An 8,207-nucleotide genomic window follows, 5' to 3' on the forward strand; every position below is an offset into this window, starting at 1 on the left:
TCTGGTTTTTTTGTGATCTCTTAGAAGTAACAGTGTCATAGACTTTCCTACACTGGCTGGATTCAAGCTAAGATTCTCTTCATCTCAGCCTCCTAAGGAGGTGGGATTACAATCAGCAGCCACTGACACCTTTCCTTTCTTCTTCATTTTTTAATCTGGACAATCTGACTTCTTAGCAGGGTCATTCCAATGGTTTGAATTTATAAGTAAACTACTCAATGTTTATTATAGTTGCTTTCTCCCCTCATCTTCTTCTCTGGTCACAAGTTTGAGGCCTAACGTGAGAAATGAGTGTCACAGTATTTTGGAGCAAATATTCACAGGATATGCCAGTTCTGTCACTTAGCATTGAGCTGCAGTGAATTTACTGTTTCAGGATGAGAGGACTGAAATCTGGAGTGATCCTCATACTGTCTGCATTGTTCCTTTTGCCTATAAAATGATCTAATCATTATGAGTGTTTTGTGTCTCCAACTTTAAGTATCTAGAACACACTAGAAGCATCTTCCTGTTTCTGTTTTTCTCTAGTACCTCTCGAGATTTAGACTAAGGATTGGTGCGAAAGGGCTCCTCTGCGAATCCCTGAGAAAAGCCACTTAAAGCCTCCTCAGGAGATCGCCATTCAAAGCCAGCTGAGCAGGAAACTCGGTGAGACTCTTATCTACAATAAACCACCAGTGAACCCGAAGTGGAGCAGTGGCCCAGATGGTAGAGCTCCAGCTTTGAGAGAGAAAGCTGAGCAGGACATACAAGCCAGACCATGCAGGAAAGCCTGGGAGTTGATTATGTCCAATTAACGACCAGATAGCTCTTCAATTACTTTCTGTTGGCATGTTGCATGGGCCTAGGTGAGAAGTCTTGCCCCTGTAATCTGATGATACAGGTAACTGGGACCTGAGATCCTAGGACCCATGGGTCCTACAGAAGAGAACTATTTTTTAGGCATCATATCAGCAAAATTTGGGCATAATCAGTAGGAATGCTTCAGAAATATGGAGAAAAACAGTTTGGGACCAGCGAGTTAAAACAATAAACTGAACAGCAGAATAAAATCCCATATAGATTAGAGGAAAACAACACTCATTTTTGGCCATGTGAATTCAGAAAGCCATGTTCACTTAGAAGGTATCACAAGTTTGTACCTAAAATATTGTATTGATATATTTTATATTCTGATATATATTCTAAACCTAATTATTTATATTCTAATTCTATTTATTGGAATAAATATCAATTTATTTGTCAAATTATCAATTAATTCTAGTAAGTTTCATAGTGTGAAATATAAAATGATCACATATAAATGTAAAATACATAACTATATTTAATATAATGAAAAGGTTCATGTTTTGCATTGTTCTGTTGTGGCTAGGGTATCAAAGGCAACTCTGTTTTAAAGTATTATTCCATTATCTCTACCTCAGTGTTTGGTAGAGTTAAAAATAAACTTTTCCATTTGTAGATTTACAGCCTGGAGTCAAGAGGAAACACTTTTTAAAACATTACCAATTTAGGGAGGTTGAGCTTTTCTTCATGTGTCTATTGGCCATCCTTCTTTCTTCTTCAGAGAAGTTTCTCTTTAGGTCTTTAGTCCATTTATTTATTGGGCAGTTGTTTCTTTGAGTATTTGTTGTTGGGGATTTAATTTTTTGAGTTCCAAGTATATTTTAGATATGAGACCCTTGTCCGATGTATGGCTAATGAAGATCTTCTCCCAATCCGTGTGCTTTCTATTGATCTTGCTAGCTATGTCCTGTGCCATGCAGAAGCTCTGCAACTTTATGCAATCCCATTTGTCCAATCTTTCTTTGATTTGTTGTGTTTCTGGGTCTCTATTCAGAAAATTTAGGCCTGAACCAAGGAGACGTAGGGTTTCTCATATTCCATCCTGTAATGTTGTCAGAGTGTCTGCTTTGACTCCGAGGTCTTTGATCCGTTTAGAGTTGATTCTGATGCAGGGTGATAATGCAAATCAAAAAAACATTGAGATACCACCTCACCCCAGTTAGAATGGCAAAATGAAGAACTCTAATAACAACAGATGCTGGAGGGGATGTGGACAGAAGGGAACCTTACTGCATTGTTGGTGGGAGTGTAAACTTGTTCAACCACTTTGGAAAGCAGTATGGAGGTTCTCAAAAAACTTCACATAGAGCTCCCCTATGACCCAGCAATCCCACTTTTGGGCATTTACCCAAATATTTACAAACAAGACCACACTATAGCTACCAGCACACCTATGTTTATTGCAGAATTATTTACCATAGCTAAGATCTGGAACCAACCCAGATGCCCCTCAGTAGATGAATGGATCAAGAAAATGTGGTATATATACACAATGGAATTCCATGCCTCCATTAGGAAAAATGACATTGCCCCATTTGTTAGGAAATGGAAAGGCTTGGAAAAAATTATATTAAGTGAAGTAAGCCAAGCCCAAAGAAACATAGGTCCCATGGTTTCTCTTATTTGCAATATCTAGTATATGTATGAGTCAAGCAGAAAAGGTCAGATAATGTGATGTTAGGAAAATGAACCCTTGGATATGCATTTAAATGTTTTTTTTTTCTTTCATGCATTTGTTTCTAACGCACTTATAAGATTATCTGTTTGTTGCTTTGTATGTCCCTCCCCCACATTATATCCCCTGCTTTCACTATATTTGCTGTCGGTATAATTTGTAGAGGAGAAGGAAAAAAACAAGTCGTTTAAGATGTCGGTATAATTTGTAGAGGAGAAGGGAAAAAACAAGTCGTTTAAGGATAGTGGTGGACACGTTGCAACAATGAGAAGTACAAGTTGTCATGTCGAAAACGAACTTTACAACTTTGGTGGGGGGAGGGTTGAGTGAGGTCAGGGGAGGCTGGGAAGGGATGTGAAGGGTAAACAAAGGAGGAGGCTGCAATGCTTGATAAGAAATGTACTCATTATCTTGGCCATGTAATTGTAACCCCTATGTACATTATGTTCACAATAAAAATAATAATAAAAATAAAAATAATAAAAAACATTACCAATTTTAGGCCTAATAATGAAGAGAAATATATGGACTTCTCTTGTAACTAAGAAAATATTTGGTGATAAAATGGCAGTAGTGTAAGTTCCTGCCTGGTTGGAAGGTAGACAGGCCAAGACATTAGGTAATCATGCATGTGAACAATTTTTCACTTTCTTGGCTTTAGCTACTTTTGAAATGGTAGGTATCATAAACAATCATATTTTGATAAAATGCCTTCTAGTATGAACAGTTCTGGCTGAACTGTTAATCTCTCTATGATCCCTTGTAACTAAGATTAGTTTTGTTCCAGTAATACAATCTATGCTGTCAGAGTAAGATATTCTGGTTGGTCTGTTCCTACATGGAAGAAGGGTAAAGGGTGAGGTAGACATTTGTGCCAATAAGACCTTATTTGGGAAAATTTCAACTGCATATGTTTAGAAGTAGCTCTTAAACAAGGCTTACTTTGAATCCATTGGCTTCACAGAGCTAACACAGTTGGATAAATAAGTACTTGAAAAAGCCGTCTCCTTTGGACTAAGCTATAAATACTTGAAAATATGATCAAATTCTAAATGAAAAAGACTTAAAATAGTCATTGACAAAAAGATTGCAAATGTGAGCAATCAACTGAACAACATATATTTTTTTCAACTATTCACAGAATTTTAGGGAAATAAGATTAATAGCATTTTTAGGAACAATAAGGTTTCCTTGTTACAAATAGGCTCCTAAGCATATAAGCCTGTATAAATATTTCATCATTAACTACTTAATTTAACAGGGTACTACATTCTTCAGCAGGTTGTATACCAAAATTACAACAATACAGAGAACAACATGGCACTTGTACAAGGGTGATATGAAAATTTGTGAAGTATTCAAAATTTTTCATTCTTCAGATGTAAGAAATGAAAAACAGCTATTAAAAAGTTGATTACAAAATTACAAGTGTAACAGTACACATAATTCATATAATTAAAAGTTACTTTGACATCAATGTATTCAATTTTCACCTTAGAAAGGCCTTTACATAGCATAACCTTTACACAACTTTTGAAATTAGACAACATTGTCGTTTTATCCCAAAGAAATATAATACTATAAGGACCTACGGGAAAAAAAGGAATCTTAAACTGTTTCTATATGGAATGCAATCTGAAAGGACACATTAATGAACCTATATGTTATAAAACCATGTAGAATTCAATGTATTATATCTAGGAGAGAATAAAATAGATTATGGACACTATACAAACATAGAATATAGAATATTTTAAATTATACTTTTTCAGACAAACACCGGAAATATCTTTAGTTTCTATACTACTCATTTCAAAAGATAAGTGAAAATTATTTCTGATTAACAAAATCACAACTCTGCATAAATAATTATAGATGTACACAAAAACTCTTGAATACATTTTGACATCAAAAGCAGGCAATTCACTTCGAAGAACTCCACAGAATCCGTGAATTGTTGCTATAAGATATTGTTATTTGGATTGTGAAAATATGTTGGGTTGACACAAAGGAATTAATGACATTTTTGAAATCTAAGAAAATTTACCGAATCATTAGGATTTAAGAGAACAATTTATACAGCCTTCCACAACTTCAAAGAGGTAGTGATACATACTTATCCTTTTGGTAATATCTAATGCAGTTTCTTCCAAGTGGTTCTTCAGACCTGGTTTGACATATTGGTTCAACAGTTCCAGTGTATTTTTGCTATCTCAATTTCCAGCAGCAAGATGCAAGGGGGTCAAGAAGCCTTTAGTTTGGGCATTGGTATCTGCATCATGAAGAAGAAAGAAGCAACTCTGGTATTATTACACGTATATGCACTGTGCAGGGGTGTCCAGCCATCTGCAGTTATTGCATGTGCCCCTTGAGCCACCAACTCAGGACAATGTTTAAGTGTCCACTGTAGACTTCCCGATGAAGAGGGGTATACTCACAGTCATCCCTAGTATTCACATGAGTGGCCTTTTTGGAAAGTATTCTCTGCACTGTAGTAAGCTGGTTATTTTCAGCAGCCCAAGGAAGAAATTTGCTTGGATCTTTCTCCATTTTTTTTCTTGCAATTGTTGACATTCCTCACTTTTTCATCTTGTTCCTCATCTTCATCAGAATTGCCTAACAAGATACTTTGAGTGCCAGTGGAAATGAGGTGTCCATGTATTTCCCTAATAGTTCATGTTGGTTGAACTGGTCAGAAATATCTGGTGAATTTTCTGCGTATGTTTTTTCACCATGGTTTATTTTCTTTTTCCATTTTTACTATTCGAAATTATTCTAACTGGAGATTAGGGAATAAATGGAGAGCAGAGGAAAGATGTTCCTCCATATTCAAAGGTACAGACTGAAAATGAGGACCAGTGGTGTCTTCATGTGCAACTTATTCTAGGAATGAGAAAATGTGAAATAATGCCTCCTATATAAATGATTTGGGAAATGGCAGTGCAGAAAGTGAAATGATGCAACCCAAAATATAAAACAATATAAATAAGGATAATTATGGAGCAATCATATTATCTATGAGAGCCATGAAAGAGAGAGATGAGCTATCCACAAAATCCATGCCTCTGATCAATTTATAGAACAAGCAGAAATTTGTTTTAAAAAAGATGGAAATAAAATTTATGTATTTAGTTGAAATTAGTAAGTACCTTTTAAATAGCCTACATAAGAATCTAAATCCTTAATAGTACTAGTATCGGATCTATCTGAAATCAGTTGAATCACACTTTTCCTGTACAATGAAGGAATAGGTATAGGCTATGAAAGCAGCTAGAAAAGGCAGGCCGATTGTATCTGTGAGAAAACTTTGTGGAAACTGGTATTGAGGATTACTTACTGGTGACCCACTTGCACTGGAAGCATGATTCTGAACTCTTGCTTGCTGATTCTGAACTATTGTTTTGATCATTATATTCTCCAAAAAGAAAAAGTCAGAATTGATAACAAAAGACTACTAATACATTTTGACTTTTCATTAAGCATCTTCAATCATCAAAATCACATGAAGACAATAGACAGGCCTATTTTTTTAGATGAAAACAAGTGTCTTTAAAAAAACAAGGAATTTAAGTAGTCTTCCAAAGGACTTCTATTTTACTTACTGCATTATACATTTTTCCTAATGTTGAGTAACAATAAATAATCGATCTATTAGAAAGCTCTTAAAGCTCATCTGTTCAATAGTGAGTTCTCTTACACTATATTATGGTATTTATTTGTATGGTCTTAGGAAGAAATTTATATTACTAACTTGAATTTGAGACAGGACAATATCATGACTGTACATCTTTCTTCTATACTCTTAGTTTTACATTATTATCTAAATATGTGCATTAAATAAGTATAGAGGAAAAATTAGAAGCCACACTGGTGGATCATGGCTTTACTCCTAGCTAATCAGAAAGAAGAAATCTGAGAATTGTGGTTTGAAACCAGACCAAGAAAAAAAGCTCCATGAGATTTTGATTTGAAAGTAACCAGCAAAAGCTAGAAATGGAGCTATGGTACAAGCAGTGAAATGCTAGCCTTGAGAAAACTAAAACAAAAAATAACAAATTCTGGGACAGAGCCAGGCCCTGACTTCAGGCTCTAGTATTAGGATGAAACTAATTAAGTAATTAATTAATTAAAAATAAATTAAGTGGTCACATGTGGAGAAAATGCTCAGGGATATCACCCAGCCTCTTATTTCAAAAACTACAATCTAAAAAAAAAATCTATTTAATTAATACCTGTGTAAATAGAGTATTTTCATCACCCAAATGCACATCCATGCTCAGTTACCTTTGCAAGGTAACTCTGTTATGTCTGGAGTACCACATAACATTATCACTTAAGTAGAAAGCATTGCAACATAGGTTCACTCTATCTCTCTAATGGATTTTTCTCCACACATATACTCAAATCTTACAATTATTCCAATTCTTTGAAGTCATAGCTTTTTTCTTTAACATCCATAATATTAGATTTTGAATTTAGTGTCTTGTGTCTCCTAAATGGGTGTTCTTACCAGTTTGTCATGCCCCCAGCCCTAAATTATCCAGAATAATTTTCAGATAGAATCTGGCTTCCTATTTGTGTATGATCATGGGCTCAGTCCACTTGATGTTATTCTTCCTGGAATTTAGAATAACAGGTGTCTGGCATTGTGTACAGATCTTTATGTCCAGTCTGGGCTTTAACCACTATCCTCACAACGGTAGACTTCCATATAGTCAGGTTTTTCATAAGTTTATCATAGCTGATTTTTTTAAATAAATCTTTACATTTCCTGCAGGTTCTTGAGTACTGAATTAATTTGTGTTTTCTTGGGTTGGTTTGTTTCATTTGAATATATGTATTCAGTCGTTCCTCACTTTTCCTTTGGTTTCTTTCACTCAAGTTCTTACCTAAAGTGCTGAGAAACTAATTCTTCTTTCTCAAGATAGTCAAGGTGAACTTTATTTATTCCAACGCAATTTCAGTAATATTTAAACATCTTCATATCTATGAATGGTATGCAAATGCTAATCACTGAGAAGGGTCTTTTTATTTTCACAGCAGTCTTTGGCATTCACAGATTTATCATGAATTATACCAATATAATAAAACTCAGATGCTTGCCAGGAGGAGAAAAACCTATTACTAATTGTTTGACAGAGGCTTCCCTTCTCGTGAATGAAATACGCTGCTTGATGCAGGATTTCACAGAAACATATTGCTAGGGACAGCCTAAAAAATCAGCTAACACTACAGAGTTGAGGGAGATTACTTGACCTCCTGAATAATTAACTTTTATGTCAAATAAAAGCAGGCTTCCAAAAAGAGAGTAGACTTTAGAGAAACATAATGAGTTTTATGTAAATAGATGCTTAGCTGACTTTGTTAATTGGTGGACTGATACAGGGAAATAAAGTACAGCAAGGTAAAAAAATAAAGAACTCTGCATTGAAATACTCATTTGTGTGTGTGTGTGTGTGTGTGTGTGTGTGTGTGCGCGCACATGTGCGTGTACACACACACGCATGTGCATTTCTCATGCATGCATTATTCATTGCTGAGGCTTGATAGTGCCTAGACACTATCCCAAAGCTTCTGTGGTCAATGATAGTGGTCTACCACTTGAGCCACTACTCCACTTATGGTTCTTTGGAGATAATCACATGTATTGTCATGATTGGACTGGCTTTGAACAGTGGCCTTCAGA

At 35.3% G+C, this 8,207-nt stretch overlaps 1 pseudogene; it reads left to right on the forward strand.

Annotated features, from left to right (window-relative positions):
- The first annotated feature begins 3,790 nt into the window (after positions 1–3,790).
- Positions 3,791–3,890, forward strand: LOC122125932 (annotated as a pseudogene).
- The last annotated feature ends 4,317 nt before the right edge of the window (positions 3,891–8,207 follow it).

The sequence above is a fragment of the Dipodomys spectabilis genome, unplaced genomic scaffold, assembly GCF_019054845.1.
Source record: "Dipodomys spectabilis isolate Male_0828 unplaced genomic scaffold, ASM1905484v1 ptg000267l, whole genome shotgun sequence".
Taxonomy (NCBI): domain Eukaryota; kingdom Metazoa; phylum Chordata; class Mammalia; order Rodentia; family Heteromyidae; genus Dipodomys; species Dipodomys spectabilis.